The sequence below is a fragment of the Lathamus discolor genome, chromosome 2, assembly GCF_037157495.1.
Source record: "Lathamus discolor isolate bLatDis1 chromosome 2, bLatDis1.hap1, whole genome shotgun sequence".
NCBI lineage: Eukaryota > Metazoa > Chordata > Aves > Psittaciformes > Psittacidae > Lathamus > Lathamus discolor.
The window spans coordinates 80,251,087-80,269,917 of NC_088885.1; positions in this window are offsets into that span (position 1 = coordinate 80,251,087).

Genomic DNA, 18,831 nt, shown 5'->3' on the forward strand with positions numbered 1-18,831 from the left:
GCAACACAATTTTGATGTTCTGCAGACGTCAGGGATGACAATTTGCACTATACTCTCTTTGTGAGACACACTCCCGACTAAAGGACTACAGGAGCTTCCCAACCCAAACCCTTCTACAGCCGTCAGCTTTCCTCTTGGAGTGCCCGGGGCCCGGGCGGTCGGCTCAAGCAGATGCCGCCGCTGGAAAATGTCCGCCGACGCCGGCACGCTCTATTGAGGCCGCTGTGATTGGCTGTTCTCCGCGCTGGCTCGGCTGCTACTGGTTGCTAGCCTAGCAGGATTCCGCTAGCAACCTCCGTGTCGGCACTGCGGCGCTGAGGAGGGGAGGGGGTTCGTGCCCCTTCCCCGGCAGCGTTGGGGTCAGGGAGCGCCGTAGGAGGGGTCCGTGGGGCGCTGCGGCTGGCCGGGGATCCTGTGCCGGTGGCTTTGGCCGCGGCTGAGGTGGGCGGCTCCGGGCTGCCCAGCAGGGTTCTCGCCCGGGGCTTGTCCTGTAACCGGGTGATCCCGTGGCTGTCCCCATAGTGCACGGCGTAGTCCCCAGCCTGCCATGGCTGCTATGTGGGGTGTTGTGAACGCTCTGGCTTGCGAAGAGCGGCACCCCCGCAGTTCAGGCCTACGTCCAGGTAGTTCTTGGGGTTCGGGGGCAGCAGAAAGCAATAAAACCCAAAGGCTTCCGGGCACTGACGGTCCTGCCCCGTGTATGCTGCCGGGCGGAGGAGCTCTGGTAGTCTCCGGAGAGCAGATAACCTGCGAGGACGTGCCAGAGCGATACCAACTAGGGGAGGTTTTGAGGGGATGAATGGGTGTGGGCAGCCTCTGAACCGCTGCTGCAGGCTGCAACACTGTAGTTCCTGAAAGGGAGAAACTCTCTGAGTGAAAATACAAAGAGGCACTTACTCAGCTGCTACTGTGAAATGTAGCTGAATTGCAAGTTTTACTTGCGTCAGCTAAAATAATGGTCCAGTTTATACACGCAAGAAATGGGTGAAGAACTGATAAATACCTAAGGCCCTGAATCCTTCTGTGTTAGAAATGGAGCTTGCACTACTACAATATGTGCTCTGTCATTTTCAGTTCTTGTAACAAGTATTTTGTTTTCAGAAATAAACAACTTTCCAGAAGTAGACTGGTGGAAGCAGTTAGTAAATGACTGTATTTTGAAATTGAGACATGAAATATGGCTTGTAAGAAACTATAAACTAGTGTATTGTTTATTGAGATTTATGTTAAGCCCAATATAAAGGTTATGCAATAAAAAGTATGAAATTGCTTACTCAGTCACCGGACACAGCTTACATAGACTAACAGTCGCCAACCGCAATCGCTTATCGCTTATGCAAACATAGCAGATGTTGCCTAAAGATAGCTGTAAGATGTTCCATGTGAGAAACTATAGACTAGTGTATTTTTTTATTAAGATATATGTTAAGCCAAATATAAAGGAACTGACAGAGATAAAACACAGCTGGCCAAGATAAGATAGCCGCAAGATGTCCCAGGAACTGGCAGAGATAAGACTAACAACTCCCTGCAAAGACATGAATGAGGGATCAAAGGAGGAAGACTTCTCACCTTGGTCTCATCGATCACCAGGAGGCAGGAAACTACCCCCTAACAACAACTGAAGCATGCGCGAAGTACTTCCATTATTTCATGAACAAAGAAGTAAAGATGTATAAAAAGGGGCTGTTTGAAACACTTAACACGGCAGTTGGCGGAGCGCAGACTCCCCTGTCGTCCAGCGCTGTCCTTGCTCATATTCTACTTGCTATAATTAATAAAATTTTAATTGGATTATGATCCGTTGTGGTCTCAATTTATAACATGGCTGAATACAGAAAAAAAAAAAAAAAAGGAGAAAATAAACTTCAGTTTTGCTTTGCAAATATCAATTGTAGGAAAATGTAATTGAATCTTTCCAGCTCTCTGGTGTTAAAGGAGACCAGGAAAGCAAAAATGGATTTTCATTTTACTTGATGTAGGCCAGCCACAAGTTTGCCTTCAGTATTCTAGAAATTAACTTGAAGGCTTCTAAATTGTATCTGACTCTCCCTTGAAAGACATGGAGCTAGGATTTTTGAAGAATTATTGCAGCATGGCTTGCTTTTATTTATTTTTTTTTTCCCCTCCCAGCTGTCTGTTCTAAAAGGAATACAGTATAAATCCAAAGGCTTTGTATTTGCTAATATCCCCTGATGCTGGAGAAATAGCTAGGTAGTTTGAAGGAGTTGTGCCTTTTTTTTTTTTAATCGCAAGAAAAGCTCTGCATTTAGTGGAATAGTTTTTGAGGTAGATAAATAACAATAGTTAATATGATACACACTTACTTCGAATTTTTTCTTAAGCATTTAGCTCTTCAACAGTTCATGTGCAGTATGGTAGGTTGAAGAAAATAAGGGGTAGCTAGAGATCAGAGCTTTACTGAGCTCAAAATTTTTAATCCTCCTCCTTCAGAAAATCTTTTAGATCTTTGGTTGTTGGTTTTGGTCTCTTTTTCTGTTGACGTTATTGCAGAAATTGTGTATACATATGTTTTTTGGAATGTCTGAGTTTTATATTGCTCCAGCAATTATGCCATATTGCAGAGTAGTTACGCTGATGCTGCTTCACTTTTGCACGCAAATAGTTGAAATGAGAGCACTGAAATGCAACTACTTATGACATAGATACCCACTACCAGTTTTCCACTATATAATGTGTCTGCATCTTTCCATGTAAATGATTCTGCTTCTCTTGTATTTGCCTATCTCTATTTCACTTGTCTATGTGCCTGCAATTACAGTGTAAGCATGTACATGTCTGCGTTTGTGGGCTTCTGTCTAAGTATGCGTTTATTTTATGAGAAGGATTTGTAAGGATTTACCAAAGTAGAAGCAAGCAATACTTTCTATAAATGTAGGTTGGGTTTTTGAGCAAATTGCACACACTCTGAAAATCCAGCATTTATGTAAAATTATAAAGCAAAGGGAACCTGATACATGCTTGATAAAAAACAGCAACCAAATAAGCAATACCTTAAAGAAATGTAATAAAAGGCTATAGTAAAAAAATCAAACCAAACCAAAAAAACAAAAAAAAAACCCAACCCAACAAAACAAAACCCAACTTCCAGAAAGAATTAATCTTAGCCTTTACAAATTCTTAATTCCCAAAACACTTGATATGCGTATTCTGTTGTATATACAATATACTAATTATTTGTTATTATAGTGCTGTGTATTATATTAGCAATACTGATATTATAGTATTCTGTATATTATGTAGTTATGTAATACTACACACGTGACACTGGTGCAATAATAATAATAAAAGCTGCTTCCACAGTTCTCATAGTTTCCTCGGATTTCAGGCATTTACCACTGCTTTTTTTGATTCATTATCTCCAGAGAAGTAAAAACACTCCAGTTTTCACTTGTAACACTGGCCAAGGTTAAAAACAGTCTTAGAAATAAGAATATAACAGCAGAAAGGTACAGAATGGGCAAGTATCACTCTCCTCAGATACCAGTTAGGCTTTACATAAGGTAATCTTTAGTTGTGGGAGCCAGCCAACTACCTTAACACTGTTCTACTCTGATAATTGCTTTTCAGAGGAGTGGCTCTAACTAGGTAAAAAGAAATCTAATTTTAGGAAACGCATTGTATCTTGACTGATTATAGAATCTTAGAATCAACTAAGTTGGAAAAGACCTTTAATATCATCAAGTTGAACCTCCAAATGCAGGACCCAGCACTTTGCCTTGTTGAACTTCATACCATTGGCCACAGCTCATTAATCCAGCCTGTCCAGCTCCCTCTGCAGAGGCTCACTGTCCTCCAGCAGATCAGCACTCCCACCCAACTTGGTGTCATCTGCAAGTTTATTGAGGGAGTACTCAACTCCCTCATCCAGATCACCAGTGAAGATATCAAAAAACATTGGCCCTCATACCGAGCACTGAAGGACACCACTAGTGACTGGTTGCTAACTAGATGTGACACCATTTACCCCAACTCTTTGGTCTCAGCCATCTAGCCACTATTTAACCCAGCAAAGAATCCACCTGTCCAGGCCATGAACAACCAGTTTTTCCAGGGAAACGCTGTGGAAGGCAGTGTCAAATGCTTTACTGAAGTCCAAGTAGACAATGTACACAGCCTTTCCTTCATCAACCAGGCAGGTCACCTTGTCATGGAAGCAGATCAGGCTGGTTGAGCAGGACCTGCCCTTCATGAATCCATGCTGACTGGGCCTGATGCCGCTGTTTCCAAAACATGCTGTGTGCACACAGGATGATCTGTTCCATGACCTTGACTTTCACATGCACTGAAATCAGGCTTATAGGCCTGTAGTTTCCAGGGTCTTCCTTCTGGCCTTTTTGTTGAGAGTTGTCATGTTCGACAACCTCCAGTCCTCTGGGACCTGCCTACTAGACCATTTGTAAATGATTGAAAGTGACTTGGTGAGGTCCTCTCCCAGTTCCTTCAGCACTCTTGGGTGACACCCATCCAGCCCTATAGACTTGATCCTTCTCTGTTTGTAAACAGCAAATCTAGCCATGCATCTCCCGTAGTTGTGTCACTAACCAGCTGGGTTAAAACGTTACCTTCCACACCCTCTAAGAACCTCCTGTATTGTTTCTGCTCTGCTGTATTATACTTTCAGCAGACAGCTGGTAGGTTGAAGCCCCCCACAAGAACAAGGGCTAGCTATCATGAAACTTCTCCCAGTTGTTTGAAGAATACTTCATCTATTGTTTCACTTTGGTTGGGTGGTCTGTAACAGACTCCTAATATCTGGCAAGTTTTTAGTAAGAATTTGTCATGTTATATGGATCCTGGGAGGAATACAGGGACAATGACTGAATGTGTAGGGATGGAGTTAAGAAAGCTAAGAAACAGTTGGAATTGAATTTGGCAAGGAATGTGAAAAATAAGGTCTCTTAGAGGTACATAGTCCAACAAAGACTCACCTGTTCGAGTGAGTCCAGAGGAGGGCCACAAAAATGGTCAGAGGGCTGGAACCCACCTCCTTTGAAGACAGGCTGAGAAAGTTTGGGTTGTTCAGCCTGGAGAAAAGAAGGCTTTGGGAGACTTCAATACTTAAAGGTGGCTTATAAGACAGGAAGACGCTTTAACAGTACCTGTAATGACAGGAGAAGGGGCAATGGTTTTTAACTGAAGAAGAGTAGATTTATAGTGCACATAAGGAAGTAATTTTTTATTGTGGGTGTGGTGAAGCACTGGAACAGGTTGCCTGGAGAAGCTGTGGATATCCTATTGTTGGAACTGTTCAAGGCTGGGTTGGACAGGCCTTTGAGCAAACTGGTCTAGTGAAATATGTCCCTGCCAAAGGCAGGTGGGGGGTGCAGATGATCATTAAAGGTTCCTTCCAACCCAAACAGGACTGGGCAAATTGGTTCACTTCTATTACCCCACAGAATCATAGAATAGTTAGTGTTGGAAAGGACCTTAAGATCATCTACTTCCAACCCCCCTGCCATGGGCAGGGACACCTCACACTAAACCGTGACACCCCAGGATTTGTCGAACCTGGCCTTAAACACCAGCAGGGATGGAGCATTCACAACCTCCCTGGTCAACCCCTTCCAGTGCCTCACCACCATCACAGGAAAGAATTTCTTCCTTATATCCAATCTAAACTTCCCCTGTTTAAGTTTTAACCTCTTACCCCTTGTCCTGTCACTACAATCGCTAATGAATAGTCCATCCCCAGCATCCCTATAGCCCTCCTTCAGATACTGGAAGGTTGCTATGAGGTCTCCACGCAGCCTTCTCTTCTCCAGGCTGAACAGCACCAACTTTCTCAACCTGTCTTCACACTGGAGGTGCTCCACCCCTCTGATTATCCTCGTGTCCCTCCTCTGGACTTGTTCCAACAGTTCCATGTCCTTTTTATGTTGAGGACACCAGAACTGTACACAATACTGGAAGTGAGGTCTCAGAGTAGAGGGGCAGGATCACCTCTTTCGGCCTGCTGGTCACACTCCTTTTGATGCAGCCCAGGATATGGTTGGCTTTCTGGGCTACAAGCGCACACTGCCGGCTCATGTTCATTTTCTCATTGACCAACACCCCCAAGTCCTTCTCCACAGGGCCGCTCTGAATCTCTTCTCTGCCCAGTCTGTAGCTGTGCCTGGGATTGCTCCGACCCAGGTGTAGGACCTTGCACTCATCATGGTTAAACTTCATGAGGTTGGCATCAGCCCACCTCACAAGTGTGTCTAGGTCCCTCTGGATGGCATTCTTTCCCTCCAGTGTATCAACTGAAAGATAGAGCTTGGTGTCATTTGCAAACTTGCTGAGGGCACACTCAATCCCACTGTCCATGTCACCAACAAAGATGTTAAACAAAACCAGTTCCAACACCAATCCCTGAGGGACACCACTCGTCACTGGTCTCTGGCTGGACATTGAGCCGTTGACCACAACTTTTTGTGTGCGGCCATCCAGACAGTTCTTTATCCACCCAGTGGTCCACCTATCAAATTGCTGTCTCTCCAATTTAGAGACAAGGATGTCATGTGGGACAGTATCAAATGCTTTGCACAAGTCCAGGTAGATGACATCAACTCCTTTACCCTTGTCCATCAGTTCTGTAGCCCCATCATAGAAGGCCACCAGATTGGTCAGGCAGGATTTCCCCTTAGTGAAGCCATGCTGGCTGTCAGCAAGCACCTTGTTGTTTTTCATTTGCCTTAGCATGCCTTCCAGGAGAATGTGCTCCAAGATTTTTCCAGGCACAGAGGCGAGATTGACTGGTCTGTAATTCCCTGAGTCATCCATTTTCCCCTTCTTGAAAATGGGGGTTATATTTCCCTTTTTCCAGTGGTCGGGAACTTCACCTGAGTGCCATGATTTTTCAAATATGATGGCTAGTGGGAAGGGGAAAGCAGCCCAGAAAGCCAACCGTATCCTGGGCTGCATCAAAAGGAGCGTGACCAGCAGGCCAAAAGAGGTGATCCTGCCCCTCTACTCTGCTCTTGTGAGACCTCACCTGGAGTATTGTGTGCAGTTCTGGTGTCCTCAACATAAAAAGGACATGGAACTGTTGGAACAAGTCCAGAGGAAGGCCACGAGGATGATCAGGGTCTGGAGCACCTCCAGTGTGAAGACAGGTTGAGAAAGTTGGTGCTGTTCAGCCTGGAGAAGAGAAGGCTGCGTGGAGACCTCATAGCAGCCTTCCAGTATCTGAAGGAGGGCTACAGGGATGCTGGGGATGGACTATTCATTAGCGATTGTAGTGACAGGACAAGGGGTAAGAGGTTAAAACTTAAACAGGGGAAGTTTAGATTGGATATAAGGAAGAAATTCTTTCCTGTGATGGTGGTGAGGCACTGGAAGGGGTTGCCCAGGGAGGTTGTGAATGCTCCATCCCTGGCAGTGTTCAAGGCCATGTTGGATGAAGCCTTGGGTGGGATGGTTTAGTGTGAGGTGTCCCTGCCCATGGCAGGGGGGTTGGAACTAGATGATCTTGAGGTCCTTTCCAACCCTAACTATTCTATAATTCTATGATTCTACTACAGAAGAGGGAAAGTACACTTCCCTCCCTGGGCTTGCTCCTCAAATGCAGAAAGAGGAAAAAAAAAAAAAAAAAACAAACAGGCAGCTGCTGCCATTTAATACCTGAAACGAGTTCCTTCCAACTGTCTGCAAGAGCAGTGATTATGCCACTCTTATGTCATTCAGAAACTAAACCAATTGAAAAAGGATTTTTAACTGCTTTCCCTGTGCCTTTTGTGCTGGTGGATTTTGAAACAGTTACTCATGTAGTCAGAAAAGAAAATGGCTCATTTACACAGCAGGGAAATGATAGTTTTCCAAGGAGTAAGGAATCTTGCCTATAAAAGAAATAGAAATCATAATAATTTTTGATACATTGAAATCTACTAGTTAACAGTGATCTCAGGTCTCTTAGTCTTGTTTGTATTTATATGTATGTACTGTAAGTATTGAAAATACTTCATGGTAAATACACAGTACTAAGATGAGGTTCTATATTCAGCATGTGAATTTTCCTTTGTGTTTTTTTTTTAACTTTCATGATTTAAGACTAAAATACATTATAACGAGGCAATAGCAGCAATAAATACTGTTCAAAATGCTGTTTGTAGATGTGATCAAAACATAGAACAAAGAATTGGAAACTTTCAAACTTTATTCCTCACCTCTCTTTTTTAGGTAAGCAACTTCTCTGTTTCCTCCCATGTTATTACCTAGGGAGGATGACTCTTACAAGCCTCACCAGGTTGTTGTCAAAATTAATTATAATGTTTGAAAAATGCTTTGAAGATAAAAAGTGCTAGGTAAATGCTAAGTAGGAATTTTTATTCTGCTGCAGTCAGAATAATGTTAAAGAGAATGTCAGCTTCAAAGACTTTGCTGTCAGATCTAGAGGGTCACGGGATGGATGAAGGTTATTTAATTTAATTTCAGCACATACTGAAATTAAAATAGTCAGTATAATCCTTTCTTTAATCCAGTTAATACTGGGATGTTTATATTTTATATAAGTATTTAATAATTTTTTGTTATATTATTTTTGCAAAATGGATGGATATACAAAATCTGCTAATTAGAGACAGTAGAAAATAGCATCCAAGACAGATGCTGGAGGGAAAGCAATTGTTGCTTAAGTGTTAGGGAAATCTATGTTGGTTGGTTGGTTTGTTTTGGTGGGGCTCAAGTTGTTGTAACTATGTTTTGAATAAAGTATAGGTAAAGGAAGAAGTGAAAAGCAGGAGGAAAAAGGTTGAACTGGAGCTTAGATGTCAAGATCCACAGTTTGTACAATCCTTAAACAAGAAGTCAGAAGCTATTAGTGTTCAGGCTTTATATTAAACGCACTGTAGTGATCTTATCTAGTGAGAGATCTAATATGCTCCCCTCACAAATTTTTAAAAAATATGTTATTCAATTCAACTTGATTCAGCTTTGGTTTTCATTTTAGTTTCATTAGAGATTTTTGTTTTAGTTTGATTTATTTTACAATTCATGTAAGTCTGTTAAAAGTAAACCTTCACTTTATCTCTCTGAAACTTGCACAGAACTGAGAAGATGGGACATTTCTACAAGCTTGAGCTTTAACATCTTGGTTCGTCATCACTGGTACATTGAGAAGCAGTTCTGAAGCCTTGGCCCCCCAAAATCATGTTCCCTCAAATTCTAAAAGCACCTCAGCCTCTAATGGCACTGTATTTTGGATTTGAGACAAGTAATTATGTATTTTAAGAACTGAAAAGGCATTTCTTCAAATAAATTACTTCCATTAAGAAATGTAGTTATTCTGTAACCCCATTCTTTATCTTCTTTTTTCTTTTTTTTTTTTTTTCTTCGATAGTTGTTTCTTTAGGCAATAAAGATGTGAAAGTATTGGGTTTAGTATTTAAGCATGAATGGTCCAGGGCCCTTATTTTTTTGGTTGACTTATGGGAGTTCTCATTATTTCATAGGGTTCAAGAATATAAGCGGAATCTGTGTAATTGGCAGTTGGGGCAATGCATGTTTCATGAATATAAACATCCTAGGGGACATATGGTATCTATTGCTGGAACAAGACCACTGATTTAGCTATATTTTTACTGCCACATTTAGGGGCATGAGTTGTCTTTGTTTCAGAGGCTGAATATTTACAAGTAGAGAGTCTAATAGTATAGAGTAAAAATAGCAGAAATATTGTCGTAAGTAGTAATTAGAGGTACTAAAATGTATACTTATGAATGCAGCTTTGTAAGAAACCTGAATCCAGAAACATAGATTCAGAAGTGAATTAGACAGTCCCCTGGCTGCTGATGACTTGCAAGCAGTTCAAGTCCAGTTCCTGTACCACATTTACTCATTTGCTACATGGAAAGGCTGTGCACCCACAAAGGCTTTTCATTACTCTTAGCCCATGGTATTAGGAGAAAGTAAGACTGTATGTTCCTGAAGCTGACCTTTCTTGAAGATCCTGATGCACAACCAAACTTAGCCTCTAGGAGAGATCCGAGACCTGTTATTTGCAGAGAGAAGATGCTCAGTTTCAAGAGTTCTACCTGTACCTGCCATTCGGTGCTGTGTAGTACAAATATAAGATTTTGTGGGTCCTCCAAATGTGAAGACCTTGTTGCATTGCTTTTAAAGCTGGGAAGGAATGACTGTAGATATCTTTGTATTCAGCTATGGATTTAACTGCCCACATTCCTGGTTATACAGGGAAGGGTATTTACTTTCTACCCATATAAAGTTTTCCTAACTACACCTCAGAATTTAAACTTTGGCTTAAATGTTGAGACAGTAGAAAAGCACTTTTAATGTGTAAAACACCTTCGATCAGTAGTTCTCTGAAACAGTTTGATGGACTGTTAGTAGCGAATTGGCCTCCAATTACAAAATACCTCCTGTTAAAATTAAATATTGCTGTTTTATATATGGAATGAAGTGCATTTGGGACAGTGGTATGAAAAGGGTATCAAAGAAACCCTCAGTATAATCCTTAGTTTTTGTAAGTTAGTTTCACACTGAAAAAAAAAAAAAAAGTATTTCTCATGACTGGAAGTTTGGTATCAGATACTCAGTAGCTCTGTCTTGTAAAAACTAGTACATTCTGTATAGAGAATCTAAATTACTAAGTGGTTCTTCAGTAGAGTTTGTAGAGCTGTTGGGTTTTTTTCCAGCAAGGGAATTGCTGGGCTTAGCTTCCCTCATCTAACAGTTGTTACCTTCATTTCCTTAGTTGGGAAAGAATTCTCAAGGATTGTCTCTCAAAAGTCAGGTTCCAAGTAGTACTCATCTTTTCATCCTGTCAGGAAAAAACTCTTTCTCTACCTTATGCCAGCAGCAACTAGTTCTGAGGCAGATCTGTTCCACACCTTTCCCCATATGATCTTGCCTTCTTTATTGCATGTTGATCTCCTTTTGTCAAAACTGGTCTTAGACTGCAGCAGTTCAGCTTTGAGGCTTACAAGCTGATTGCATTTGGTACATAGATGTATGCCCTGAGACTTACTGAATGCAATCTTTACTTTGCCTTAACCACACCGCACTCAGAGTAGTCTGCTGTTAATACTGGACCTACATAAAGAGTTGATGATTTTGCATTGAATCCTTATACGCATGTTCTGCGTTCAGCTGTAGCAGTCCTTTTTTAAAAAAGCTTCTTTTAAATTTTTCACCTCCCTTAATAACTGTATTTTCCATTTAATTCACAACTTCTTTATAATTTTTTTTTTCTTCATTGTTACTCTATGTACTGTCTACGAGGTTAGTTGCAGAGAGGGTTATTGTACCTGAAAAACACGTTCAGTCTGGTTCACTACAGCTTGTTTTAACTGAATCACAGAATCATAGAATATCCTGAGTTGGAAGGGACTTATGAGGATCATCCAGCCCATCTCCTGATTCCACGTAGGACAACCTAAAAGTTAAACCCATCTGTCTAACAGTGTTGTCCAAATGCTTTTTGAAGACTGACATGACTGCTTCCCTGGGGAGCTTGTTTCAAGTGTTCGAGCATCCTCTCAGTGAAATCTTTTTCTTAATTGCCTCCTAACCCACTGGAGTAAGTCGAATTACATCCTATTACTGAGTTAACCTCCTGATATGTATATACTGTTAGGGTTACACATAGCCTTGTATGAGACTTTCTTTTCACTTGTCTGTCCAAAGTGGAATCCCTAAGTTGGAAGTCTGGGTTTATTCATTTCGCTGTTGGAATTTTCATGCTTCCTGCAGCTGATAGGCTGGGCTTTGAGTTATAATTCAAATGTTTTTGTGAACTCAGAACATGATGATGCAAGCAGCTTTGGGGATTTTTGGTTATGTCTGCATGTTGTTGTGGGCAGATGTGACCTTAGTTTTGTGCACTGCATCTGTCAGTCATTTGTGCTGTTTTCTTCTATGAACATGAGGCAGTTACGCTTGAAGTGTCACAGAAGGACAGCATAATTATTTAGTCATTGAAGACTGACAGAAAAAATATATTTAGGAATTGTGTTTTAGATAAAATTCTCCCCTTGCTTATACCTTCAACTTGTTTTCCAAGTACCTTCAGCATCTCTCCTGCATTTCCACCTAACAGGAGCAGAAGGTCCTGCTCACAGCACAGTCTCTGCTGTGTGCATTTTCTGCAGGCAGTGGCAGTCACTAGTAAATCTCGTCCACATTCAGAGCAAATACCAGCTGTCCTTCGTTGTTCTCTGAACCAGCTGGATGCAAGCCAGCTCTAAACTGGAAGCCATGTAGCTGTGTTAGCATGGTGCTGAGCCTGAGTGCCACAAGAGCCTGAAAATCCTGTCTCCCAGCAAGGCTTATTAGCTCAAACTCAGTGCCATGTTAATTGTACGTTGGCATCTTCTGGTCTGCTGCTGGTTTGCATCCAGCCAGCCTGGAGTGCAGTCAAAGCCAGTAGCAACCGCCTGTAAAATACCATGTAGTTATAACCCATGGTTCTTTCCCCAGCAGCTGGCCTTCTTTTTCCTACATCCTCTTTAAAATTGGTCTGCAAATAGGCACTAGAAGCTTTGTGCTTAAACGTTTATTCCCCCAAGGAAGTGGCTCTTAAAATGTCTGGAGCCAAGTAGGGAGTATTTTGCGATAAATATAATGTTGATAAATAACCCCAGCTGTTTCTTCAAGAATACTTATCTATCATTGCCTTTCATGTTTGATGCTGTAACTGTTTTTTTTTTCTAGTCGTCTGTATTCGGGTGAAAAAATCCCCATATTGTTAGTGTGTGTATATATATATATATAAATAACTTAAAAAATTCATATTAAAAGTCAAACAAACTCTAAACTATATTTACGCTTCTGTGCATCCCAGAGATACATTTTTAACTATTACATGACATTCTGTGTCATGCTACATTTTACTGGTATAACATTTCTTAATTAACTTCAGAGTTGAAGATCTCACAACAGCAATTTTCAGGTATTTTGTAGTTTATTGTAGCTATAATATTTATTATTGGCATATTAAGAGAAAGCAGGAAGCCTAAATAATAGCTGCTTTATGGGCATCTTTTAACTGTGATATTACAAAGATTGTTAAAGTAAAAACTCTGTTCAGAACTTGAACTATAATTTGCTTTGAAGACACTCCTGGACACTGAGTTAACTCATAATTCTAAATGTCTGTTTCTGCATTTCAAACAGCATAGCTTACTATTGATGAAATAGCCACAAGGTAATTTTTATATTTCATCAATGGAGATCTTATCATAATATCCAAAAGGCACATACTGTGCTGCCATCTGCTTATTTTTTTCTTATTGAACTAAATGAGACCAAACTCTTTACAAAATATTTTAAAATATTTATTAACACTGAATGTCTGTGCATGGTAAATGTGGTTTCATTTTTAGCTTACAAAATGTTTTTCACAGAAAATGTCTTTGATAATTATGTTTTATACTCTTAACTCTTAAATACAGTGTGCTTTGCGGGTTTTTTTTTTGTTTGTTTGTTTGTTTGTTTGTTGCTTGTTTTACAACATTACTTTTGTTTTTAATTTGCTTTATTTGACAGAAACAAACACATATTGAAAAGTGGGAAGGAAAAAAAAGCCCATGCCAAAAACCCCACCAAATGTCAAGGACAGAATAAATGAAGGCTCATGAGACAGGGGGAGAAAAACTTGCACAACATAGGACACAGTAACTAACACCTTTGTTCATGAGATTTCTACTAGGAAAAGAAGGACTCAATATATATAAATGTGATGACAGATTAAAAGACCAACAATTTGACTGCTTTCAAATCATATCTGCAGAAATCAGTCCACCAGAACTTCTCTAATGAACTGGCATTTTACTTTCCAAACCTTCCACACCTCAGCAACATCTGAGGATTTTATTGAGGACACGCTATTTTTATTTGGTGTTTAATGGCTAACTCAGAAACATGCCTTCTTCCTCACCACCCAAATGAATAGTGTCTGCTTCACATCCTTTTCTCTTGTAACCCATATGAAAAGACAAACTTATGATTCACCATCTCTCCTTGAACAAAAAAAAGGTTTCTTTTGTCAGATAGATAGCTAGCGACTTAGCGTAAGGTACAGAAGACTGTCTGTTCTAAAGAGTTGATTTTCTGACTTACTACTGGAAAATATACTTTGGATTCATTACACAGCTTTGTGGTTTGTTCTGACATTTGTATAGATGTACACAGTAAAAAGAAAAATAAGCCCAACATTGATAAGCTTAGCATCTGACTGCACTTCAGAGTAAGACTGAGGCTATCCATTTCAGAAAGAGGTTTAGTTTTGGTGTGCATCAAAAAAACCCCAAACATAATGGTATGGTGCAGTAGGCACATTTCCTTATTAAGACACATGAAGTATTCATAAATTTAGTTCAGATTTTTGTGTTCAACTAAACCAACAGAATACCACTCCTAACACTTTACCATAGAGAATTGTATTAATAACCTTAAAATGATCTCCAGAATCATAGTAGGTTCTTCATGTTGTTTCAAATTCAGGTTGTATTCTGCTATTTGCATCTACTGCTGTATTGAATGTCCTAGAACTTCTGTTTAAATCAAGCAGATGAGGCTTAGGTCTTAGAGGAGACTCAGTGGAACAACAGGTGGATACTGTGGGGTGTCTTAAATGGTACCAAGTAAGAATGTGTAGGCAGCTGAATTGCATGCTTAGTGACCAAATGCATGGTAAATTCTTAGCTGCTAATAGGAATGGTCAGTGGCAATTGTGATCATTGATTTTCAGGAATTAACAAAATTATGGGGTAGGTTTGTGGTTTGGGTTTTTTGTTTGTTTGAGTTTTTTATTTTTTCTCCCCCAGGGTAACTATCTCTATTTATTCATCATGTTATAGTTGTAGTGAAACCATCCTGTAATTTCATTTCTGATCACATGCATCTTTCAGCTACAAAGATCTGTACAAAGAAACAAGTTTATGTTGAGGCCTTAAAAACTCACTTTCTTGTCAAGTACTAGCAAATAAGGCACATAGGGTAGTCTACTTTTGCATAGTGGAAACCAGGAGGGTAGTAAGTGCATACTTTTCTGTTCCACCAGTGGTGTCTATTCAGACAGCTAAAGCTGTATTATTTCTGCTTTTTCCAAGTCTGAGCTTGGAATCACAAGCTGTCATAACAGTTTATTATTGCTCAGATGGATACTTGGATTGAAAACATGCACCTGTTTCAAAATTACTCTCCAGTGATTTACAGTGCTGAAAACCTGATGTGATATCCTTCATCACTGTCTTGATAAAGCAGGGTTTTTTTCTGTGTGGAAACATTTGGTTTTTCCCATTAAAAAAACAAAAAAAACAAAAAAAACCAAACATACACACACACAAAAAAAAATTGTTCTACAAGTACTAATTTTAGTGGGGATCAGACATTTTTAAAGCCAAGAAATAGAGACCATTACTCCCTGTTTCTCACTTAATTAAGCAACTATACCTCCTCTTTCTTCCTTCCCTCAGTTAATCAGCTTTACTTCTACTCTTACCTAGTCAGGGCTTTCTTACATAAATCTTGTCAAATTACAAGGAAGTAATTTGGGTCCAATTCACTGTGATCCTTGTTTTGCACCTTTCACTTTACAAAAATTTAATTTTACTTTCCTCGATTTATTTTTTCATTTTTAAGTGCTGAGCAATTATGTCACAAGAATTACTAAGGTTCTTCGCTCTTTATGGTCTCCCATCATGAACCTGGGTTATTTCTTGGCTGTGAGCAAGGTGTTGGATAGTCTGCTCTAGGGATCTCATGAGTTTTCCAAACACCTGTGCATTCGCTTACACTATTTTTCTGAGGAAATAATATCCTAATTCTATAGCAGATTTTTGAGAGTCAGATCTTCTAGGGATCTCATACTTTCAAAACTTCTAAAAAGGCAGGAAATCTGGTTTCCTGAGGCAGCATTAAAGGTGTTAATCTTGTAAAAGCCTGTTCACTAGTTAATAGTAATTTCACCCTGATTGTTTCTAATCAGTTCTTCCTCTAAATTTACAAATTTATTCAGCAGCTCTGTATCTGTACCAGTAATGATGCTCTTAGTGAATAATGAAGCATTCAGTAATGAAAGCTCACAAAACATTTGATTTGTTTCCTGTTGTGGTTTATACTTGTTTGTTTTGTTTTATTTGGGTTTGGTGGGTTTTTCTTTGTTTTGTTGGGCTTTTAGTAGGATGACAAGTTATGGCAACAAATTTTTCTCCTAAGGCTTTTCACTTACTGTAATTGTAGAATCATAGAATAGTTAGGGTTGGAAGGGACCTTAAGATCATCTACTTCCAACCCCCCTGCCATGGACTCCCCACACTAAACCATGCCATCAAGGGCTCTGTCCAGCCTGGCCTTGAACACCACCAGGGATGGAGCATTCACAACCTCCCTGGGCAACCCCTTCCAGTGCCTCACCACCATCACAGGAAAGAATTTCTTCCTTATATCCAATCTAAACTTCCCCTGTTTAAGTTTTAACCTCTTACCCCTTGTCCTGTCACTACAATCGCTAATGAATAGTCCATCCCCAGCATCCCTGTAGCCCTCCTTCAGATACTGGAAGGCTGCTATGAGGTCTCCACGCAGCCTTCTCTTCTCCAGGCTGAACAGCACCAACTTTCTCAACCTGTCTTCACACTGGAGGTGCTCCAGACCCTGATCATCCTCGTGGCCTTCCTCTGGACTTGTTCCAACAGTTCCGTATCCTTTTTATGTTGAGGACACCAGAACTGTACACAATACTGGAAGTGAGGTCTCAGGAGAGCAGAGTAGAGGAGCAGGACCACCTGATTAGGATCACCTAATCTCCCATCCTGGTTGCTAAAACTGTAAAACTGCCCCATATTGCTTGCATTTTTATCTGGTAAGTAGTATATGTTTCTGTAAAAGTAATATCCTCAAATTCATAGGAAGTAGGTGGCCAGCATTGGGGGTAGGAGGTATTGTGTCTGAGTAAATTATGGTAAAATATATTTTTACATTTATCTTTACAGTTAATGCAGGTGTTGTTTATTCAGCTTCCCTCCTCCTTGTTCCCTTCATAAGTGTACATGAATGCAGTCTGTGAAAATACAATTTTCAACCCTCTCATTTTTTCCAGATCCTACTCTTATAAGCATTTGAAAGAAATATGAACTGTAAGACTGAGAAGGTCTTTGTGATAATTTAGGATAATTTCTGCGTGGAGAGTTTCTGTGTACCAAAGCATTGCTTAAGTATTTATGATGTATTGCATATTGTTAACAAAAAAAAATCTCCATTGAGAAATATTTTGTGACACTTTAAAGAAGTTCAGTCTTTTTGTGCATCTTAGAGATAAAAAGTATAGTTAGTTTGTAAGTTAAGCTGACTTCTTCATGTTTCCTGGGGGGGGGGGGGGTACCATTTGTTATTATTAATTAAAACTATAACATTGTTAGAAACTTTGAATATAGTTTTGTTTCTAATGACAGAACAGAACTGAAGGGGATTATGGAGTTTACGGTGATGTGTGGTTCTTGTTCCATCAGCTAGTGCTCCATATTACAATTTCATGAAGTCTGGAGAAAATCCAAAGCTTTATTAAAAGCCTGAAATAAGAAGTAAAATGGAAGAAAATGATGCCATAAGAAGATACTAAATGTAGTAGAAAGTGAGAGAAGAACTGGAGTGCATTATGATCTTTCCCACATTATGACCCCAGTTTCCTCTAACTAGACAGCTGGGACCTGTAGACACTGTCAGTCCAACTCCTCCTGCTTCAAGCCTGAAGTTATCTGAGACCTCGAAATTAAAAATTGTGAACACAAAATAGGGCATGCAAAATTAATGTTTAGCATCTAAACAGATTCTTAACTTGTTATATGCTGCTTCTTTAATTCTTTGAATGCTATGAATTTAATGTTGCCAGGTATCTTGTGCCCTTCCAGATGATCAAATACAGCAAACCACAAGCCTCTGAAAACAAATAAGGAATTAAGATACAGGATGGTACTACCTGTAATCTGTCCCTTCCAGAGCCAGAAAGTTGTCATTGGAGTTACCTGCATACAGTCTGCTAATATTCATTATGTTAGACATATCTGTATAGCTTGTAGAAGGAGAACCCAGAAGAATTTAGCAGCGGGGGGGGGGGGGGGGGGGGAACTGCATGTTGGTGATCTGGGCAGCTTGGCTGATCTTTTTGTGACATGAAGAATTCAAATGGCCTTTTGACCCTTTCAGGTTATTAAAGCCATCCCCATTTTTCTTTTGATAAAAGGGAAGAAAAGTACATATTATTTAAAAGGACAAGTGAAGTTCTTACTGCAGAGATGGTGAAGTGGGATACTAAATAAATGAATATACTATGCTTAAGAGTCTCATAGAACTAGGAGGGAGTAAGAATGAGTTTGACAGAGAAGCTAGAGAACCATTAACTTTCCCTACTATATTATATACTGAAAGTTAGCCTTCACCGTAAATCTCTAAAAACAGTCTGATTTTTTCCAAGTAAAATTATGATACTTCTCTTCCCAGTTATCTTAAAACAAAATAAAAGCAAATATCAGTCATCTGTGGTATTATTAGTATGCCTGTAGTTCATTCCTAGAATATTTGGAAAGATTTTTACTGAGAAGGCAGGTTGAGTAACAAAGGCATTACTCACACAAGCAAGTTCAATCTCATGAAAACTGGACATCTTTAGATAGCTTATGTTTGCATTTTGAAAACGAATGAGTGTTTTAGCACCAGTTAGTTACTGAAACTGGTAATTCTGGAGGGTATGACACACAGCTACATCCACATATGAGGGGTGCATATGTGATTTTAAGCAAAGGTTATATTATGCGAACCCCTTCTTTGAAAGATTCATGTTTAGATCTCCAACCAACATAGCAAATTTCTAAC